Source organism: Leuciscus leuciscus (genome assembly GCF_965113295.1).
Source record: "Leuciscus leuciscus genome assembly, chromosome: 24".
NCBI classification, from domain to species: domain Eukaryota; kingdom Metazoa; phylum Chordata; class Actinopteri; order Cypriniformes; family Leuciscidae; genus Leuciscus; species Leuciscus leuciscus.
The window spans coordinates 12,334,186-12,357,622 of NC_138723.1; positions in this window are offsets into that span (position 1 = coordinate 12,334,186).

Consider the following 23,437-nt stretch of genomic DNA (forward strand, 5'->3'; position numbering starts at 1 on the left):
GGCATAACATATCGCCGGCGTCGAGTCGTCTCCTCACGGGCTTCGAGTCGTCTCTGCATGGGTGTTGGGGCATCTGAAGTTTCCATGAGAGGCTGGATACAAACTGGAGCTGACGAACTCCCGAGATAACAACAGAAAAGCAGATGGGAAATAATTAGCGTAGCTGCTGTTCATAATATTAATGCATTCAATCTGATTCAACTGTAGTATAAAAGGTAAGTATTATGTGAATGCTTGGCTAAAGAGATGCGTCTTTAATCTAGTTTTAAACTGGGACAGTGAATCTGAGCCTCGAACAATATCAGGAAGGCCATTCCAGAGTTTAGGAGCTAAATGTGAAAATGCCCTCCCTCCTTTAGTGGTCTTAGATATCCTAGGAATGACCAGAAGCCTCGAATTTAGTGATCTTAAAGAGAGCGATGGATTGTAGGGCGATTTTACTGTAGTGGATAAAGTAATAGGACATCCTTCTAAATTGAAGTTGCATTGTAAGAGGTTTTGTGGGCAGTTTTTTGGACCCATAAGTAATACCTCCGTTTTATCTGAATTTAATAGCAGAAAATTACACGTCATCCAGTATTTTATATCTTTAACACACTCTGTCAATTTAGATAATTTATTGTTTTCATCCGGTCGTGATGAAATATATAATTGAGTGTCATCAGCATAACAGTGGAAATTAATTCCATGTTTTCTTATAATATTACCAAGCGGCAGCATATATATTGAGAATAGCAGAGGGCCTAACACAGATCCTTGCGGCACTCCATAGTTTACTGACGTTATCTTCGATTTTTCCCCATTTAAACAGACAAAATGGTAGCGGTCTGATAAGTACGATCTAAACCAGCTTAATGCCTGTCCATGAACACCAGTGTAGTTTTGTAGTCGATCTAAGAGTATTTTGTGATCTATAGTGTCGAACGCAGCGCTAAGATCGAGTAAAACTAGTATTGAGATACAGCCTTGGTCAGAAGCTAGAAGTAAATCATTTGTAATTTTAACGAGCGCAGTTTCTGTGCTATGATGCGGTCTGAATCCTGACTGAAATTTTTCATAGATATCATTTTCTTGCAAGAAAGAGCACAATTGAGCGGACACAACTTTTTCTAGTATTTTAGACATAAATGGTAGATTTGAAATGGGTCTATAATTTGCTAGGTTATTATGATCTAATTGCGGTTTCTTAATAAGAGGTTTTATAACTGCCAACTTGAATATTCTCGGAACATGACCTAAAAATAAAGATGAGTTAATAATATTGAGAAGATCTGGCTCTTCCACTACAGGTAACACTTCTTTCAGTAGTTTAGTGGGTATTGGGTCTAATAAACATGTTGTTGGTTTAGATGCAATGATACGTTTATTTAGCTCTTCCTGTCCTATAGTTGTAAAGCGGTGTAGTTGTTCTTGAGGGGCGATAATTGAGGCTGAATCATAAGACACCATTAAAGATTATACATTTACAATTGTGTTTCTGATGCTTTCTATTTTCTCAGTGAAGAAGTTCATGAAATCATTACTACTGAACTGTAACGGTATATTTTGCTCAGGTGATGTCTGTTTATTTGTTAGTCTAGCCACGGTGTTAAATAAAAACCTTGGATTATTTTGGTTATTTTCGATTAGTTTGCGGAGATGCTCAGCCCTGGCTGCTTTTAGGGCCTTTTTATAATGTGACATACTGTCTTTCCACGCGATTCTAAAGACCTCTAAATTAGTTTGTTTCCATTTACGCTCTAAATTTCGAGTTTCTCTCTTGATAAAATGCGTAGCACTGTTATACCATGGCGCTTTAGTTTTCTCTCTAACCTTTTTTAATCTAATTGGTGCAACGATGTCTAACTACTAGAGAAAATGGTGCTCATAGTGCTAGTCATTTCCTCTAGTTCATCCGTTTGTTTGGGTTCACTGAGCAGCTGAGATAGATCAGGTAAGCTATTTGAGAATCTATCTATAGTGGTTGGAAGGATTGTTCTGCCTGGTCGATAACGTGGCGCAACATGACAAATTTCAGCAGTACGTAGTATGCAAGTTACCATGTAATGATCAGTGACATCATCACTTTGCGGTATAATATCTATATCGCTTGGATTGGTTCCATGTGATATAATTAAATCTAGCGTATGATTAAGACGATGAGTGGGACCAGTGACGTTTTGCTTGACCCCAAAGGAGTTTAATAAATCTGTAAACGCAGCCCCTAACGCATCATTTGGATTATCTACGTGTATGTTAAAATCTCCAACAATTAATGCTTTATCGACATTGACTAATAGGTCTGATAGAAAATCTGCAAACTCTTTTAGGAAATCAACGTAAGGCCCAGGCGGTCTATATACGGTAGCCAAGGCTAGAGATAATAGGGATTTATTTCTTACATCTAAGAGTGTTACATTTAGTACAAGTACTTCAAACGAATTAAACCTGTGACCTGTTTTAACATTAAGTAAGTTTTAACATTAAGTAACATTAAGAATGTCTCTATAGATTGTTGCAACACCGCCACCACGACCAATCAGACGGGGCTCATGCTTATAACAGTATCCAGGAGGAGTAGACTCATTATTACCGAAATAATCAGTTGGTTTAAGCCAGGTTTCAGTAAGGCAAAGTACATCGAAACTATTATCTGTGACCATTTCATTTACAATAACTGCCTTAGGTGTGAGCGATCTAATGTATAGAAGACCTAGCTTTATAAATTGTTTTCGTTCACTAATATTGAGATTTTCTGGTTTAATCACAATTAGATTTTTCCTAGATCCTACAGTAGATTTAATGTTTGACCTCACTAAACGAGGAATAGACACAGTTTCAATATAATGTTCTACATTGGTACTTATATCAATTAAGTTTGGACAGCAAAGAGTGTGATTTGGACTTTGACTTACTAGTCATATGGTGTGCAACGCCTTGGAGATGTTGTCCGACAGAAGAGCCGCTCCGATTCTGCTGGGGTGAAGTCCATCAGCACGGAAGAGCCTAGGTCGCTCCTAGAACAGATTCCAATTATTTACAAAGAGCAGTCTCTGTTCGTTACACCATGACATTAACCATTCATTTAGAGCAAATAATCTACTGAACCTTTCATGTCCTAGTCAGTACGTGGGAAGCGGTCCAGACACGATGATCGTTGTTTCAGGCGATGTGCTGCGTACCGTCTCGATCAGGCTCCTGTAGTCCTTCTTCAGAACCTCCGTCTGGCGCAGCCTGATGTCGTTCGTTCCCGCGTGCAGCACGACAGCTCCGATGCGCTCGTCACCATTCAGGATCTCGGGGACCTGCGCAGCCACATCGAGAACACGAGCACCAGGAAAGCAGTGAGTGCGCACCTTACCTTTACCTGAGGTAGCGTGTACATGCCGGACGATGGAAGTGCCGATGATCACAGCGTCGCGTCCCGTCTCGCGAAGAGGGGAGAAGCGGTTCCGGGTGGAGATCTCGAAGGCCGGGAGGGGCGGAGAGGTCCTTGCTCTGGTCCTGGCTCGCGTCTTCCGCTGTGGAATCACCCAGGGTCCGTGGTGTTGTGTCGGTGCCGGAGTGAATGAAACCAGGGATGATCGCGTCCTGGTTGCTCGCGTCCTGTGCAGAGAAACACACGGAGTAGACGAGGTCGGAGTCAAAAGGTTACTAACCACTGACTTGTGAGCATCGGCGCGTGATGTATTCAAGCGCTGATCGCCGATCTCGCAGCTCGGCTTGTCTCTCTAGTAGGTCGCGGATCTGCTTTTCCACCGAGTCCAACTCTAACTGCACAGAATGCAGCTCGAACGTGTCCTCACCTGCACTCAAAGGTAACGTTAGACACACATCCGATATATTCGCCATTATAGCAGATGTGCTATAATGGCGAATTATAGCTTTAAGTGATACAGGTGTAAAAAAGACGATCGATAGGCGCGGCCACGCGTGTAATGCTAGCGGGCTAAGGCTAGTAGCGGAAGTTCGGAAAGTTGGATATAAGTAGCGATATCAAAGCAATCCGATTGTTTTTAAATAGAATAGTATTCCAGATATGTTCACACGCTGTAAAAATGAAAGTGTTCGTTTGTAAAAGAGTGTAAAGAAGAAAATCACGGTTTATGAATTAATTCGACGACGCACTCAATCGCGACCTTTACCTAGTAACAAAAAGTGATGTGTTCACACTGAAAAAAGATGCTGAATACATGCGTCGGTGTACAAAGTCAATTGCGCTGGGTGCAAGATAGGGCCCCATATGTCACTTGGGTTCCCCTGAGATGAAGACACAAGTCAAAGCAGTTTTTAGCAGACATGTCAAATTCTTCTAGCTTTATTTCAGTAAATAGCTAAATCGCCCTGTTTTTGGCCCTTTTGCTCATTAAATAAATTGATCATGGCTTAATGTAAATTTAAAGTCAAGTCAAGATTTGCTTTTAAAATTACATTTAAAAGGGTGGATGATTATGATTTCACTTTTCTAACTTTAGTTAGTGTGCAATGTTGCTTTTTGAGCATTAACAACATCTGCAAAGTTACAATGCTCAAAGTTCAAAGCAAAGGGAGACATTTTCTTTTAAAGAAATAGCTTTTTAATACAACAAACGGCTGGTAGGAACTACACAACATTCCTCCCGAGTTAGTGACATCACTAACCCTAAAATTTACATAATCCCTGCCTCCGGAACACAATTTATAGATTATCAAGACAGAATATGCTAATTAATGACTAGAAGATAACTAGGCTACACATAAGATACATAAATTCACCAACTAAGCATTCAGAAATGTTGTCTACATGTTGTCACTTCTTGAGTTTCTCCATCTTTCTGACTCCGGTTTGAACATAAAAGGCTAAAAGTTTTAAACATTTTCAGTGCATGTCTGTGTGAGAAAAAAGGACATAAGCTCTTGAAGCTCCGCCCTCTGTGTCGGGAGCAGCAGCTCATTTGCATTTAAAGGGACAGACACAAAAACGGTTCGTTTTTGCTCACCCTGAAAAAGTGACAACTTTAAAATACATACACACTCCGGGGACATCAGAGACTCATTTTACATCTTGTGAAAAGGGCATTATACCACCCCTTTAAAAACAAAGGTACTAGTACCCAAAAACCTTATGATGCTGCCTCCATGCCACCAGTAGTCCAAGAGGACTGCCATGAAAAACTGCAGTTGATCTTGACAGTCAGCGATCATTATACAGATTATTGAGGTTTTGATATACTTGAATTAAATGAGAAATGACTCCCTTAGTTAGAAAAACTGAAGTGGTTAAAATAAAACCATTTTCTGTTAAGTCCACTTTTTGGCATAGTTTATGCGACTGTGACTGACTCACAGAACCAAGTGGGACTGAGTAGTGCAATCTATCAGAAGAGCATTTTGGCTCTTTTATGAGATCACTCCGCTACATCATCTTTGAATTGCTGTTTGTGTTAGTGATGAGTGTTATGCGAAGAGTCAGATATCACAATCATCTGAGACGCTGTGAGCTGCTGAAGAGGCTCAGGTTATCATTCCCACTTACACCAGTAAACGAGCAAAGTTTCTTTCTCTCGCTTTTATCAAAACTGCCAGAAATAGTGAGAACTGTCTGTCAAAGTAGGGCATGCCAGTTACAAACATTCAATGCGATCTTGTGTGTACAAATCTGTGATTTATTTTATTTTATGGTAAAGTCATGGAAAAAAGGCAATGGCTAGCTTGCTAGGATGCTAATTTATCAATATTATTTGTTATACATGTTTTCAGATATTTATTTTTCATTTCATGCTTAATATGTGAAAGAAAGAATGTGTCTATTGTGTTTTTTTGTTGTTTTTTTTTAAAGCAAACTGCATAAAATGTGAGTCGCACATGTCATTTTGGGGCCCAAGTTGAGTTTAAAGGGTTAGTTCGCCCAAAAATGAAAATTCTGTCAGTAATTACTCACCCTCATGTTGTTCCAACCCCGTAAGACTTTCGTTCATCTTCGGAACACAAATTAAGATATTTTTGATGAAATCTGAGAGCTGGCTCACTGCTTCATAGGCTGCAAGGTAATTGATATCTGCCAGCCCAGAAAAATTTGTAAAGACATCGTTAAAATAGTCCAAGTGACTACAGTGGCTCAACCTTGAGTTGATCAAGCGCGAGAATACTTTTTGTGCACAAACCCCCCCAAATATAACGACTTTATTCAACTATTAATTTTCTTCTGTGTGGGCCTCTGAGTGAGTTCAAAGTCGTTATTTTTTTTTATTTTTTTTTGCTGATAAACTTAAGGTTGAGCCACTGTAGTCACTTGGACTATTTTTACGATGTCTTTACTAACTTTTCTGGGCTGGCAGATATCAATTACCTAGCAGCCTATGGAGGAGTGAGCCAGCTCTCAGATTTCATCAAAAAATATCTTAATTTGTGTTCCGAAGATGAACGAAAGTCTTATGGGGTTGGAACAACATGAGGGTAATTACTGACAGAAATTTCATTTTGGGTGAACTAACCCTTTAATATGAGTTAAATATGAGTTGATATGTACTGGAAGTTGTGACTTTACTTCAGAATTGTGACACATTTCAAAGTGAAAGAGAACATTGAATAGAGGGCAAGCTGTTAATGTTTTTTTTGCACAAGCTCAAACTGACGTCATCAGATAAGGTACGCCATTTCTGGAGGAAGAACATTTTCAGATTCTGACTAAAGATTATAAAGACAAACATTTTTTTTTCTTTTTCTGTGGATTAACTTGGACTGATTAAATGTTTACCACAAGATTAGTAATGCGCACTAACAAAGTACATTTTTATTTGAAGCAAACTTTAAGAATCCCCGCACTAAATCAGAAACCTAGGGCGAGAAAGACACTGTGGAAACTGATCTTTACGGAACTGTCACCTTTGAGAACAGTTACCGAGGCCACTGTCTTGTTCTTTCAGACCTTTAGCTAAGTTTTAGTCAGACTGTGCATGCAAAGAGCTCAGACAGATTGATGGACAAAGAGTGAAAGAGCGTGCAAGAGAGACAGAGAGGAGTAGAGCTGACTGAAAATCCTCTCACAAACACAGCACCAGGTCATTAATCATTGTCTGTTAGGCCACGACCTCAAAAAACCTGCATACTTTACATAGAACTAGAAGTTAACAGCCTATGTCTGCCAGGATTCAGAAAGACAACTGTCCTTTCCTGTCCTTCTCAAGTTTGTCCTATTACTAGGAGGATAAGGAAGTACAGTACTTTTGTTCAAAATGAACAATACATCATCAATCCTTCTTCCAAAACGTGTTTTTGTCTTACCCAGACAAAAATATTTTAGACCTGTCGGAATGGTTTTTGTGAGAAATTGCATACAAACGTCACTCGCCCATGCATGGATCTTCATATCTGTAATTAGAGAAAAGTTGTTCTCGCTACTTTGACACGTGTATGGTGTGGGGGCATAGGTTGTCACAACGAGCGAGAAAGGTTGACATGGAGCACACTAAATCTTAAACCTCTGGAGAATCACCCGTTTAAAAAACGGTGAACAGAGGAGAGTCTGTTGGCAAAATGAGAATGCGACAGAGCTCGTAATAAAACAAGAATCAACATGAGCATGGCTTTTTGGAGATTGGCGAGAACTAACCGTTTTGAAATGTTGTAAAAGCGACGTGGAAATGTTTTTTTTATATATTAATCAACAGGTGAGTATGGTATTTAATTGAACATAAATTAGCATAACATAACATAGTAGCTCTCTAACAGAGTTCATTTTAAAGCATTATCTATTGTGAAGGGTCATACTATAATGGTTGTTGTAGCCATTATTTACCACACCCCCTTGTTTAGGCCTTGTCTTGGCCTAATTGTGTTCACCTGTTCCTCATGTGCTCTGCTCCCTTATATTGTGCTCCTTTCCTTCATGTCTTTTCTGGTTCATTGCATTTTTTTACCTTTTCAATTTCAAGCTTAATAGTTGATTTGCATTTTCTCTTGTCAGTTTTGCCTTTTTTATTATTATTTTGCTCTTGTTTCTGTTTATCTCTTGTGGTCTTGTCGAGTGTTGGTTCGGGGCCCTGCCCTGCGTCCTGTTCCAACCTGGTCATTGACTCTCCTGGCCTGGCAGTTAGTCTGGTGCTACATCAAGTCTCATCACCAACTGTCAAGCCTCTGGAGCTGCTGCCTTGTCTCCATCACTGGTTGTCTCATTTTTTTTAAATCTAACCCCGACCAGCCAGTTTTCCTATTGTGTGCCCTTACCAACTGTTTGTCCTGTCAATAAATTGTCTTCGCTCATCTCTGCATTTGGGCCCTCTCTCGTTCAGAATTCCTGACAGAAGTACCATGTCTGTTAATTGGTATAGATACAGGAATGTCTTCAGCTAGTCAGCTTGAAATCCTTTCAATCTAAACTAGTTATATCTCTTAAGCCTACTGTAGTGGTGAATGTTTTCTGAGCAGTAGGATACTCTTTGTTTTTTAGTTATGAGAAAACCCATATTCATCTGCACAAGCAGAGCTGAAGCACAACCAAAACAATGTTCTTCTGCACAATGCATGCAGTTTTGTTCTTAACCTCTAAAGGGCAAAAAGTTACATAGTGTACCTTTTATTCAATTTATGTATTTTTTGCCAAACAACTCTACAGTAAATGTCATGTGACTAATCATTTTAGTGCTACAAGATGATGTCATGACAATGCTGATGGCAACTACAAAACGTTTTTAGAGTTGTGATGTCAAAGGCAGTATACAGGAAAAATTATAAAACATTTATAATTCAAGAGTTTGTTTGCCCATATATTCTTTAAGATATTAAGGTTAAATGTATTTGGCTTGCTGTCCGCAGTAGAGGAGCTTGAAACAGCTTACTCGAGTTATACCTTGGAAAATGAGTATGGTAGCAAGATGCCTAAATTATGTTGGTGGAGTTAGGGAGGTGGAGGTGAGTGGCTGCTTATGCTCCTGGAGTTAATTGAAATATTAGATGGGTTCACTCTAGTGTTGTCAAAAATATCGATATTTCGATAAATATCGATACTGAAATATCTGAACGGTACCAATACTAATTTCCCGAAGTATCGATACACCGATACTAGCCGAGCTGTCACTTTCACTTCTCTTGACAAACACCACACGCGCACTCGTCTAATTCGCTCTGGTTAAATAGAAAAAGTGAAGTGAATGGGGCCGATCACACCTGACGCGTTTTTTGCAGTGAGAGGCGCCTATTTTCAATTGGTTTCCTATGGCAGCGAGCGTTCTGCGCGCTGTTTATGCGCGTGCTGCGCCTCGCGTTTTTGAAGTTGAAAATAAAAGCAACTCCGAGCGGAAAAAGCACCCGACGTCATCGCGTTTTTTCCACTGTCCAATCGATTGAATGGAGAGGCGGGCCTTCCGTTTTAGTGATGAAAGCTAGTTGCTTGAATGCCCGGAGAGTGCGATGATGGAGGATAAACTTGTGGTGCTCTCGCGGGTTATCAGGAGCTTAACGACTTCACGAACCGTCACTACCACAATGTTAACAGAAAGTAAATAAAGTTAATAAAAGGCTGATGTGATGTTTACGTGACTGACAGGACTGCTGTTTCAGTGGTTGCCTAGCAACATAAAAAACGCAGGGCACTGCTCATTCTGTGTGATGGTAAGTGCATCTTTTCTAAATGCATCATCATTCAAACCTGAAAAACGCGTTAGGTGTGATCGGGGCCTAATATAGCAAAGCACCTGAAAGGCCGACACCCGGATCTATAAATCATTTTGAGAGGTTGGTAACTCTTCTCATTTTAACATTTCTGAAACATTAACCAAGATTGCCAAGTATTGTTGTTGATATGAGTGTATGTTGTCTCGTTTTTTCACCGTAATTCTTAAAGTTAATATAATCTGACTGAGGAATCTTAGACAAGTAAATATTTTAACTGTGGTAAAATGTAAATTAACTTGTGCTTATTTAACTTTATTCAAAAAAAGTATTATTTAATTCTGCAATTTGCCTTCATTAGCGATTATCATCAATTTGATTACACAGATACTAATTAAACTAAACTTAGCTAGACAATGACATCTCTGAATTCAATAATGAAATGCCTTTAACTGAAAATGTAATGTTTAATCTTATTATTGTACATTACTGACACTCTATCCTCCAATTTGATAGTTAAGTGCTTTGACACAATCTGTATTGTTAAAAGCACTATATAAATAAAGGTGACTTGACTTCATGTCGATCCAGTGAGCAGTGTTTTTGCGTGTGATGCACGTTTGCGTTTAAATCTGTTCATCAAATAACGTTAATGTATTAACCAGCATTTATGCTTTTGAACAAGTGCACTACCTCAGGACATTTTTGTTCATGTAAAATATACCTCATTGTCATGTTCTAGACTTGTTATATTTAGCTTTAAATAAAATAAATACCCCCTTAATATTGTGGCAGTTTTTTTCTCCGTGGTATCGAAAATAGTATCGAATATCGATATTTTTCAAGGTATCGTATCGAAGTTAGAAATTCTAGTATCGTGACAACACTAGTTCACTCACTGAAATATAAATATGAATGTAACAAATATTTGGCTGTAATATGCAACCACTTTTAAATCAATGGAGAAAATTGCAGGGGCAAACTGAAACTTTGACACCTTGAATTTGTTGTCATGTACTACTTTATTTTAATGTGTCCGTGTTACAGTGTAATTATGCATTTAGTTTTTTATATTTACCCTTATTTGATACTTGCTATTGTTGTTGCTGGCAGGTAGTATAAGAAGAGGGAACATGTTATTGGAAAAAAAAAATGAGTGCAGGATGAGTCATCAATGCCAAATTAACATTTAGAAGTATATTAGCATTTAGATGGCCTCAAATACTGTGCACTTTAAATGGAAGAGGACTATTAGAGAAACTAAAAGCCTATGTCTTTCAGGATTCTTCAGAAGGACAACCGTCCTCTGTCCTTCCCAATTTGTCCAAGGTTACTAAGAGCAGTCGTGACCTGTCTCCTCATCTTGGGTCACATCTCCAGTGAGATACCCCCCCACCCACCCACCCCTCATCATTGTGTCTTTTTCCTCTCTCCTCTCCTTTTAGAGTGACGAATTAACCAGGCCGGAATCGTTACTGGACTAAGTAGATGGTGCATGTTAACAAGATCGCAGTGGCTCAGAGCATTTGTCGTAAATTGTTCACTTTTTACAGCTCTGAATCATGAGAGGGCATGTTTTGTTTGGCTCCAGTGCTCCTGTCATCGCGCAAACATGCAGACAGAATCACTTTAGACTTTACTGTTGCCAAGTAAAATCTACAAAGTGTGAGAACCAAGAGAGCAGCCAATGTCATAAATATTCCTGGGGTGAAGATGAACAAGTGCACTCGATTGGTGAACTTTTGTACTTTTGGTTAGAGCTTCAGGTCAGTCGTCCTCACGCTTTAGTGTGCTACAAGTCCACAGTCCACTGACAGACAGCACTCAGAACACTTGAAAATCACAAAACCAATGCACTTATCTGTGAAACATAATACAGTGATACAGTGTTTACAGTGGTAAATAGTTGGAAACTTTAGAAAACATCACAAAAATGTCAACTTAGGGTGATGGTGATGTGGGTCATTTTTTTATGTTAAAAACTGGAAATACTTTAAAATATTCATGAGGACTTTGAATATTACTGTATGTTGGACCACAGGGGTGGGATGTGGATCTTTGAGTCAAGGTTAAGAACCACTGCTCTAGAATGAGAGTGTCCCCTCTAGCCACCTGCCCTCCTGTTCCAGTTAGCCCCTGCTGGGAGATGCCGTATAACTACACCATTAGGGAAAAAGCATCTTATCGTCGCTGTCGGGCGGAATCCTCGTATCTCCAAAACCATTATTTTTCAGGAAATGAAAAAAACTGCATATTTTTTTAGTTATTAAACATTGTATCGTTAAAGTTGGTATTATACCTTATATTGCTATCATATACTGTTGTATACCAACATTAACACAACATTTCCCTAAAATTATGTTTAATCGGAGATACGAGATTTATGACTTGGGAGCGGGGAGATACGAGGTTACGCTGTCATTGATTAGAATGGAACAGACACTGACGGCGCTGCTGCCAGCAGTGTTTATCACAGTCTGCGGTCGCGTTCAGCCTTTTGATAATAAGGCTTTAAGAGCTATTCAAATCTAATGATTGTGGTTACATACATCTTCCTAAACTCCATTTTAAACGTTTAAGAGATATGAGTGATGCAATACCAAAATATTAGGCTGTCTAAAATAGGCGGAAATTAATCTGCACGCAAACAAAATCGGCGGTCGCGTTGAGCCTTTTGACAAGAGAAAAGGCTTCAATAGTTAACCAAAGCTAACAACTGTGGTTACATACATCTTCCTAAACTCCATTTTAAAGGTTTAAGAGCTATAAGTGAAGCAGAACAAAAAATGATGAGCTGACTAACATTGTCTAGGTGGAAATTTGCCTAATCTGCACGCAAACTTACCTCCGTGGCTCACGGGCTTCCTTCTGCACCGAAGCATTACAGCTATCGATTTGTAACAAAACAAGCCTACTCAAATGTATCTAACCTAACTATTTTCACTCGTTATTGTTTAAAAAACAGACAGAGTTATGCAAAAATAGGCTTAACTTACTGGCACCAGTAGACAGACCCTGTTTCTCCCATAAATAAAACTTGGGGTATTTAATATGCACAGTGCCAACTTCGAGTCAGTAAAATAATAATAAAAACAATAATTTAAAGCTGGTATCCAAAACATTTAATTCAATTCAAGTATTATATTAGATACATTTTAAAACTTCAATGCACAAGTATAATAAGCCTAATAATAAACCTAGTAATATGTAGACATTTAAAATACATCAATAACTGATATCATAGTTTAACACAGATAAAATCAGAGTTAAGGCTTGCTTTACGTGTTGCTCGACGAGGGTTTCTTAATCGTTGCGAGTTTCATCCTGAGGAGACAAAATGCCGCGAGGCTCCCGCCGCGGAGTTAAGAAGAGGTGGAGTTACGAGGATTCTCAGACAGTTGAAGTGTCCAATGGAGTTACGAGATTTGCTCTCAAGCTATTTTCAACACTTTAGATTGGTTAATTATTTGTAAAAATAACAAAACCACGTGGGGACTGACCAATAGCATCGATTTGTGAAAAAATATGAAATTGACCAAATTTGGACATACGAGGTTTCCGCCCGACAGCGACGTTATATTATTTATATTAAAGTTTATATAAAGATGCTACATAACACAAGAATGAACGTCATTGGTTCTTGCAGAAGCTCAAACGTGCTGCGTAACATGAGAAAGAACCTCATTGGTTCTTGCTGAAGCTCAAACATGCTGCGTAACACGAGAATGAACTTCATTGGTTCTTGCAGAAGCTCAAAGGTGCTGCGTAACATGAGAATGAACTTCTGAAGCTCAAACGTTTTACGTAACACGAGAATTAACCTAATTGGTTCTCGCACATCAAGGGAACACACTTGAGCTTCCGTTTACCACAACATGTGTGAGCTGATGAATGTTTATATGTGAATAAAAGCCTAAATTCAATCTGTTCATCATATTAAGTGATTGTGTCTCTTCAGAAAATGTTGGACTAATTCACTCAATTTATATGGATGAGTTTTACGATCTCTTTATGACATTTTTTAAGCTTCAAAGTGGTAGTTGCATAGCTGTTAGCTGGAGGGACATAAAGGTCTCAGATTTCATCAAAAAGATCTTCATTTGTGTTCTGAAGATGTACGAAAGTGGGTTTGGAACGACACAAGTGTGAGTAATTAATGAACGATTTTCAATTTGAGTGTGGATTATCCCGTTAACAGCCATTGAAAAACAGAAGTGTATTCTGACTGAATAAATGAAATATTTAATAATGTTTTAGTAGTGCTTTTGTCAGTGATATCTTTTGGAGGGCTCTTAGAGGGCTGTCAAATGGACTTTATGACAGAACAATGGAGAGAGAAATAAAAATAGTTGGAGAGAGATGAAAGAATGGAAATAATACTGTATGTGCATCTGGATGATTTAATTATTGCGGTTATGTTACAGTTTAGTGACACAAAGATGTACTACCCAAACTTCCTCTAGCATTAAGTGATGTGCACAGTTACTGTGACCAAATAACTGTTATTAATGACCGATGGGGCTCTATGTGTCCTAACCGGTTACTGCAGGACGCATATTATTAAAAAAAAAACATATAAAATCCATTTGGAATAGCCATACTGATTTATCTTTCATAACTTTAATAAATGCTATGTATCTTTTAAAAGGGGGGAAGAAAAATGAAAGTGCATTTGAAAATCTGCCCGGCAACCCACAAGGGAGAAACAATGTTGAGTCAATACTGTGACATTTTCCTTGCAAAGGGTAAAGACTGTCAGTAATTGGAGGTGAATTGACTGGGGTCTGACTCTGCAAAAAAGGCCTTTACTGGGCGGCATATAAGAGTGAACACACACACACACACACACACACACACACACACACACACACACACACACACACACACACACACACACACACACACACACACACACACACACGTTCATATGCAATCATGCATTGCACACATTCTCAATCCATTGGGGTGATGCTGTAAATTCTTATCCACAAAATGCATGATCTCAAGCCTTTCTGTGGCTTCCATCTCATTAATGGTCTCTCTGATGGCAAACAAAACAAGCTTGTCAAGTTGAGTCCTCGAGAGATGCCATTCTCTCCAAAGCAACGTCACATGAGCCAAAGCCCTGTGTGAACTCTCTCAAAGAGCCACAACCACATCCATATGGGAGGGGAAGGAGCATGCAGGGATCACCTGCCATTCAAATCAAGGACCAGATGGACCCCTCTGTGTATGATGCATTAAAAACCATGACAATTTCAGATGTACTGTTGATTCTGACAAACACTGATATATAATATTTAAATATTTAGTTTTTTTTTTAATGGTCTTAACCAGGGCTTGACATTAACACCCGCCAGGTGGATTTCAGCAATGGCGTGTAACACAGTCACTCCTACTGGCCACTTTGGCGGGTTGAATTTTATGTAGAATATATACTCTTTTCAATTGTAGTCTTTTAAAAAGGCATCTGAAAAAATGAACTAAGTGCAAGGTAGTGTTATAATATCGATACTGAATATTTCATATGTAGTGAAATATATTGATACTGAAATATCTGAAACGCTTCCAAAACTCATTTCCCACAGAATATACGATAGCAGCTGCGCTTTCTCGCTCACTCATCTCCGACAGCGAGTTGACACACACACACACCCGCCTCCTCTCACTCACTCGTTTCATTTGCTCCAGATGAATATTGTTGCTGTAACAGGGCTTGAATTTCGGCATGGGATTGTGCGTATTGCGCATCATTTTACTCATTCCCACAGATTTTGTGCTCACACCCAAATGTAAAGTGCAATACAAATAAAATGTATTATTATTATTATTATTATTATTATTATTATGAGTTGTTGTAAAATATCTCCTAGTTCTTTTGAGTTTAATGTGAGACCAAATATTCACTATAAGGTTCAAATCTGGACTTTGACAGATGCCAAAACATGAGCCTGATGGACTTGTTCTCAAGCCAATTCTTGGTTGTCTTTGCAACTTGGGCAGGAGTATTGTCTTGTTGAAAAATAACATCTGATCATTCCTCTTTAGAAAACAACTTTTCATTTGTGGGAAGCAAGCTATTCTGCAATAATCTGCTCAACTCCAAAGCATTAAATGACTTTTCTGAGTGAAGTAGCTCACCAATACCAGCAGTTGAAAAGGTCCCCACACAATGACACTCTTCCTCAATGCTTCACTGTGGTAGAGATGCATTTATTATTATTATATTTCTCGGCAGATTTTCAAAGGCACCGCTCTGGAGCATCACCATGCAACTCGTGTTTCATTGTGATTTCTTCGCTCAGCAAAAAAACTTAATTATGTCTTTGATGTTTTTCTGAGACAGCAATGGCTTTTTAAGTAGTGCATTTGCTTAATTTTTGCTAATTCCCGTACCGATAATTTCTGGTTGAGACTAATTAAAAGCTTAGTGTTTAGCCATTTTGGACTAGGCCCATTTTTTTTAATTTTTTTTTGCCCTGGAGTGTATATATTTATTTGATGATAAAACAGATACAAAGGATTATAAAGGACAGATTCGATGACCAGCTGCGGTCCCAGGCCTCCACGACTCCACCTCACAAACTTGCAGAAGCTTTATACTCTAAGGCCAGAATAAAACAGCTTTACCCGGGGTATTAACTCAAACAGGGAGGTCTAATGCCACGGGATCAAGCGTTCCGTGTCATTGACAGGAATGAGGGGAGTCCCACAGGATCATAAACTCTGTCCTGATCTTGTTACGCAGTCAGAGACTACATCTTCTCTCTTACTAAGCCTTTCTGTGCCTGAGAGGGACAGACTTGCAGAAAAAGCCTGGCTTATCATCTGCTGCTTAGGAAGCTCTTCATCCGAGTTTTCTGTGCATGTAGTTGAGGATCTAAACAGAAAAAGAAAAAAAGTGTTTTCAAGCATTGCTTTCACAAGCCAATCATGATATTCAGGGCCAGTTTAAACTTTAATAGTTAAAACTAGAATACTTTTTAAATATGAATATTTTCCTTACATCTTTAAATTAATCTTTTCCTTGCATATTGTATAAAAGGTTTGAAAACCGTAGTTAACCAATATTAAGACAAAGCACATTTGCAAAAAACGTACATTTGCGCAATAGTAAATTTATTTAAATAGCACATTTAAACATAGCAGATCTATCCAAAGCTATCCAAAATCTGTTGAGGTTCCTCTCATTTGCACACTTAGCAAACTGTTTTTTAGCAATATATTTGTAATTTTATAAAGTGACTCAACTTGCAATGTTTTGTCGACATACTGGCCATAACTGATCACAATAAAAAAAAAATTTTTTTTACGGATTTTTTTTTTTTTACAGTGATATATACTGTATGTATACAGTATATAGGCGAGTGCCAATTTTTATGCACAAAATAACTTATTTTCGGGTGGTTTAAGCCTTAATTAAGGGGTCAGAGTCTCCACAAACACCCACAGAGATCGCACCAGGATTCAAAGCAATGATTTTCCTACAGTTACCGTTCCATTAAGCTCGTAGGCTGAAAATAACTCTTAGTAAGATTCCATGTGGTGGTGGAGGTTTCACCAAAGTCAGCACTTTTGGATTGGTGGTTAGCATTGAAAATGTAAATGGAGCAGCTTTAGCAGGCACTTCACATAGCCTCTCTGTCACCTCTCTATATTAGCCGCCCACTCTCCGTCTGCGTGACCGGCTAGCACGGACGCTTGGAGTGGCAGGTGTGGGGGCTGCCACATGATGGCTAATAATGGCGCTCATTAAAGGGGCTTTTTGAAAACCCAGCTAGCTAACTCTCCATCTCAGCTGAAAAGTGGCTGACTATTACAAACACATACTGTCCCACCACTTTCCCTCACCTGTGTCTTCTCGCCCAAACACCTCGACACGGTCTCCCATATCCCTCTTAAGAGCTTTCCAGGTTTGGTGAATCAATTTGATGGCAATGACACCATTTTTGTGGCACTTTTCTCAAGCTCCCTTGAATAGAGTGCTATTGTCCGATAGTTCCGCCGAGTGGATGGCGAGAAGGGGATTTGATGGTGGGTTCCCATAGCGGAACAATCTGAATTCTGTTCTATTTAGCAAGCGGGACGGGTTTCCAACAAGAGAGGAGGGGGGAGGAAAGAGGAGGGAGGGGATTGTCCAGTGGAACATCTTAAATGAATGACGATCAGATAGCGTAACGCTATTCTGCTCGTCATATAATGCAAGGCCCCACACAATGGGATAGCAAGGCAGGTGGGTCTTTGAAAATGGTTGACAACATTGTCAGGCTGTCTGAGGCATACAACAAATAAATCAACCATTAAGTCATCTCACAGTTCAAATCCCCTCAAGCTGTTAATAGCCTCTCCATTTTAAACGGAGGGATTAATTTCGGCGCCAAGGGGTTCGTTTTTGTGAGTATGAATTGAATTATTATTATTATTATTATTATTATTTAGCTCAGAAGTGAGCATTCATGTTTGTAGTTAAAGATAATTGTTTAAGAGATTCTATGGCATGTATTCATTCATGAATAAATGAATTGAGACAAAAAAATAATCTTAAAATAAAATAAAATAATATTTTATTTACAAATGTGCAAACTGAGTTGACATATAATGGTTATGACAGAAAATAAATTCCCGTTTGCTTAAAATGACATGGAAAAAAGTAACAGGTGAATCATGGAAAGACAGACTTCGATTTTGCTTGATTTCATAAATGTTCTCATGAATATTTGACACTATTGAAAAATATATACAGTATTTATATACAATATATATATGTATATATATATATATATATATATATATATATATATATATATATATATATATATATATATATATGAAAAAAAGGTATATTTTAAAATGAATCTCTCTAGTTATAGTAGCAATAATTCCTTAAAAGATACATAATATTAATTTTTTTCTTAAATTTAAACAGTATTTAGTTATCGTCTGTGGACAGGTGGAAACAAACAAACAAACAAACAAACAAACAAATAATGGTGCATTTGGAACACTAATTCAAATGAATTTCAAAGTGTAATTTTTTTCTAAATATTTCACAAAGATGTTTTCATAATTAATGTCAGGTATAGTAAATGTCACAAGACACAATGAATGCTCATATTTCAAAAAAGACAATAGCAGCCAAACAAATGAAGATGCAAAGGATGGTTTGAATATAATGCATAATTACGAAATAGAAATATATATGCAACTAGCCCATAAATCCTCTGATTAGTGCACAGTAAATCATAATAATTAGCATACTCTTCTTCATGGACCAAAGGGCCCAATAAATAAAATTAGTCCAATGAGTACTCGGAAAATGGACAACAACTGTAACAAGCAAGCAAATGATGTCCGATAAGCTGGTAAGTTTGCTGGCAAGCTTTGCTGTGTGCAATAGGGCAGGCTTAGCATTAATAATTTCAGAGATCTGCATTCCAAAAGTCTCAGATATTAATGTGAACTCTTTCATTAATTTTATATGAAGTCAACATAAATATGAAATAATTTCATGTCTCTTTTGCTTCCATTTTAATTTTTCCTAAAGAATTCTGGGAGAATCATCTGAGAATAAATTGATGCTTATGAAACATAACTACGCCATGAAAGAGCTATGATTTTTTATTTTTTTTATCACCCAATTACTGCCTCCAAGTATTTATTTTTTTACGAACACCTGCTAATGCGTGTATATTTGCACACTTACAGTCCACACTTCACAAGTCCAATGTGTGAGCTTCAGGCAGCAAAAATAATATACACAATCACATGCAGCGCATATCATAAAGCAGCCAACTCTGAGATCCTGCTCACATTTGCCTTTGTGTTCATAGATTGTTATTAGTATGAATTGCAACCTTGTAATTCTCAGTCTGCTAACAGGTCTTAAAAGCTGAGGCCATATAAATCACACATACTCCTACCTACACAATTGTCACATAAGTTTAAAGCAACAGAAAATTCCCCATAACGGCACATACATTCACATTGAGGTATTAAGGCAGACTAGCTGTCTGTCTGTCTGTCTGTCTGCATATCTATCTATCTATCTATCTATCTATCTATCTATCTATCTACAGCGTTTATATAGATAGATAGATAGATAGATAGATAGATAGATATTACATAGACGTCACGTACGCGGTTATTTCCGGTCATTCGGTTCTGCCTATCTAGCTTCAGGAGAGAATTAAACCTTTGACATTACCTGGTTTGATTTTGCCTTTCCATAACATCTCTTCAAGGACCTGCTGTTGTGTGCCCTGAGGCGTTATTAAAAAGCATATTCAAAACATCAGTTTAGCATTTAGCCTAGATAAGATGCAGCAATGGTAAGAAGTAACCTAGCAAGGGGATGGTCCTGCATTTAATGTTATTTTTGCTCTGAAAGATTTGTTTTTATCCCTAAAAGCTTGTTGTAAGACTTTGTGTTGGAGCTGTCGAAGTGGTGTGAGGGTATGTGGCTTGTTGGAGGGGACTGGAAGTGACAGGTGGGATTTAAGCGAGGTGTCTGGCCGCTATCTTTCGGTGTCAAACGCACTAGGTTTGGCCCTTCTGGACGTCCCCAGGAACTCTGTCGCAACCCCAGCGGACTCTGAGTGGACGCAGCTGTGGGACCAAGAGTCACTGTGTGATTGATCACCATTCGCTATAACACAATGACACACAGACACATATAGAGCGCACAGCACCGCTGCAACGCTGCTCTCAGCCAAGAGGGCGACAGAGGGCACGTCCCTCGACACGCGAAAATGCTCGCGCCAGGCTTGCGTGGATTCCTTGCACATTCCAGGATAAATGTAAGATGGGATCACATAGCTTAAAGTTACTGATCAAAGCACAATTTCATGTCTAGAAACTTATTCTACTGCTTTATCGAGGGAAAAATGCAAAAGCAACGGGAGGGTGTTGGTTCAGGTTGAACAGTGATTTCAATTTCACCAAGCTCTCATCAGATTCTTATTTTTTTCAAGAGCTCAGTTTCCTTGCATGCTATGTGTGGGAGTTGCAAGGCATTGCTAGTCAGACAGGAGGTCTTTTAAATGAGCCCTGCAAAAATGGAGGCAGTTCAAAAGACACTATGGATACTTCCAAATCTCTTGTCGATCCCAGGTCCTTTAGAGCTTTGCTGTTGCTTAAGCCTGGCTGCCTAATGAGCTTGCGTTAGCTTAATTAAACCTTGCCCATCAAGATCCTTGTCAATTCATTTGGGTTTGTTGGAGAGGATGGCGGCGTAATTGGGAAAATGGCCCCGGGTCCAAAGCGGAGAAGTGAGTTTTCGACGGCGTCCCCAGATCTTCCCTGCAAAGCTTTCATGTTTTTTTTCCCCCTGGATTAGTCTCCTTTTTGAGCGCTTGAAATCTAATCGTCATAGCAACACAAACTACCACTTTAACGTCCTTTATCTGGCAATGTGAGAAGAAAGGTTGCATGTGGAGACAAAACACCCCGGCTGCCATGGTGATTGCTAACACGCTTACAAAAGCGGCCATGGCCGTGTGCATTTAGACGAGCATAAAGCACAATGGCTGGAGCTCGAGGGTTATTCAGACTTTATTCTTAGAATACCTCCGCAGTGGTCCTGCATTCTCAAGAGTATTAATACGATCACGGGTGCATTAAACACAGCTTTACACGGCTACACAACAAGTAGCCAACTGAGAAGATAATCAGGGGCCTATATACCATGAAGCCGGTTTAGGTGGTCACTACATAGCAAATGATTTTTAAAGACAAATTCGTCTGGCTTTTAGTAATGCTTATTTAGAATAATAAATTTGTATGATTTAGATATTATATATGTAATTATTATACCATTAATCGATCACACATGTAAAATTTTTGTTCATCAATTATTATTACGCAGATTTTAAATGAATAAATATATAAAGGTAATATAAATATGCTTTATAATCAATAGATGAAGCTATAAAATGACTACATGTGAGCTTAAATGTTCAGTTCTCTCTATACCTTTATCAACTGTATAAACTAACTTCACAACTTTTACTTGCACTGATATACAGTAGCGAGACTTTTTCTTTTAGTTGTCCTCTTTCATAGACAGCTATTTTCTTCTTGCTGTGTAATTTTTTTTTAATTCTTAATATTTTAATACTTTTATTTAATAAGTAAATTGCACTGGCTTCTCTCGCGAGAAATTAATTTCAGTGAGTTTACACTTGTATTATTATTATTTTTTTGGTTCCCTTTCAAGGGAACTCGCGCTGCATCGAGAATCGACACATTGGGGAACGCCTTCAGCGTGACGCGTCTGAAGCCTGTATGGAACTAGTCCAATCTCGATTGGTGTTGCGTCATTACGTCACTCGTGATGTCGCATGTGACGGTGATGCAGAAGCTATAAAGGGACGCTGGATCACAACAGCGTCAGCTTTCTGGTCTTCAGCAAGCGTTCTGTGTTACTGTTCTGCCTTATTTGGTATGTTGTCTGTCTAACGTTGCACTCAAGCACTTATTTAAAAGTATTATGACGAGCAAAGAGAAACAGTTCAGGCAGTGTGCGTCCCGCACTCGCTCTGTGTTGTTTGTCTGGAAGTGGAGCATGCATGGGCAGCGCTCGAGGGCACTGTCTGTGCAAACTGCGATCTAATGCCCCTGAGAACGCTCTGCTTCCGCCTGAGCCTGTTCGATGAATCAAGCCAGGCTCGCGCTCCCCATGGGTCAGGTCCTGCGTCTGTCGAGGCAGCGCGACGCCTGCACACATGGGGATCGCAAATGGAGCTGGCAGATAATGTTGAGACGGCTTCGGCCCTTTCTCAGCATTCAGCAGCCAGCTCCATTGGTCCCGCGCACGAGTCGGAAGCCCGCTCTGCGGCTTCTTCCGCCCGTGACGAGGACCCGATGCTCGAATTATCTGGCTCCGAAGAGTTAGATATTTTGAGCATTGAGGCAGGAGAATGTGAGGATTCGCCACCCCATTCTCCTGTCTTCGAGGAGAAAGCATATATGGTGGCAGGTCGAGCTGGTGCATGCCTGCATACGATGGGGCTTTTGCAGGCATACCAGGCCGACCTCCTCAAAGAGGTGGACGACAGCGGGGGAGGTCGCCCTCGACGACATTAGCGGCTGACTTGTCTCTCCGTGCTACTAAGGAGACGGCCGGTGCCATCGGCCGCTCCATGTCATCATTGGTAGCAACGGAGAGGCACTTGTGGCTGAACTTGTCGGGCATTGGGGAGAAGGACAGGGCCTTCCTCCTCGATGCCCCGATTTCACCTTCTGGCCTCTTTGGCGACACAGTCAACACTGCCGTCGAAAGGTTTCAGGAGGCGAAACGACAGTCAGCTGCGTTTAAACAACTAATCCTCCGCCATCATTCCAGATCTTGTGGGTCTGCTGCCAGGGGGCAGTCCCACGAGGCAGCCACCAGCTCCTCACACCTGCAGCAGCAGAAGGAGAGTGTTCCACCCTCAGATCTGAGGACTGTCATTCGGCGAGGAAGGCTTCGGCGAAAAGGTCCTGACGCGATGCGCAGGCCTCTGAGGGCGGTCCCCCCCGCGATCGAACATCAACAGCTAGCTTCTTCACGGAGCCGTCAGGAAATCGATGTTTGCCTCCCGCCGTCAAGTGTGCCTCGGGACGCATCGGTTTCCAGCGAACGCAAATCGAGTGTCTGCCCGAAAATATTGCGGCCCTGACGAGTTCGCTTCCTCTCACGAGGCCTGTAGAAAAATGTAATCGGTTAGTTCCTGCCAGTCAACTGCTTCAGGTCACCGAAATCCAAAATATAACATCCGAGGTCAGTCTTGAGAGTACCCCCTAGTAGAATATCTAGACACCTGGAAAGGTCTTCGAACTATATTTCAGTGGGTCCTGCGCACAGTGGAAAAGGGGTACATAATTCAGTTTG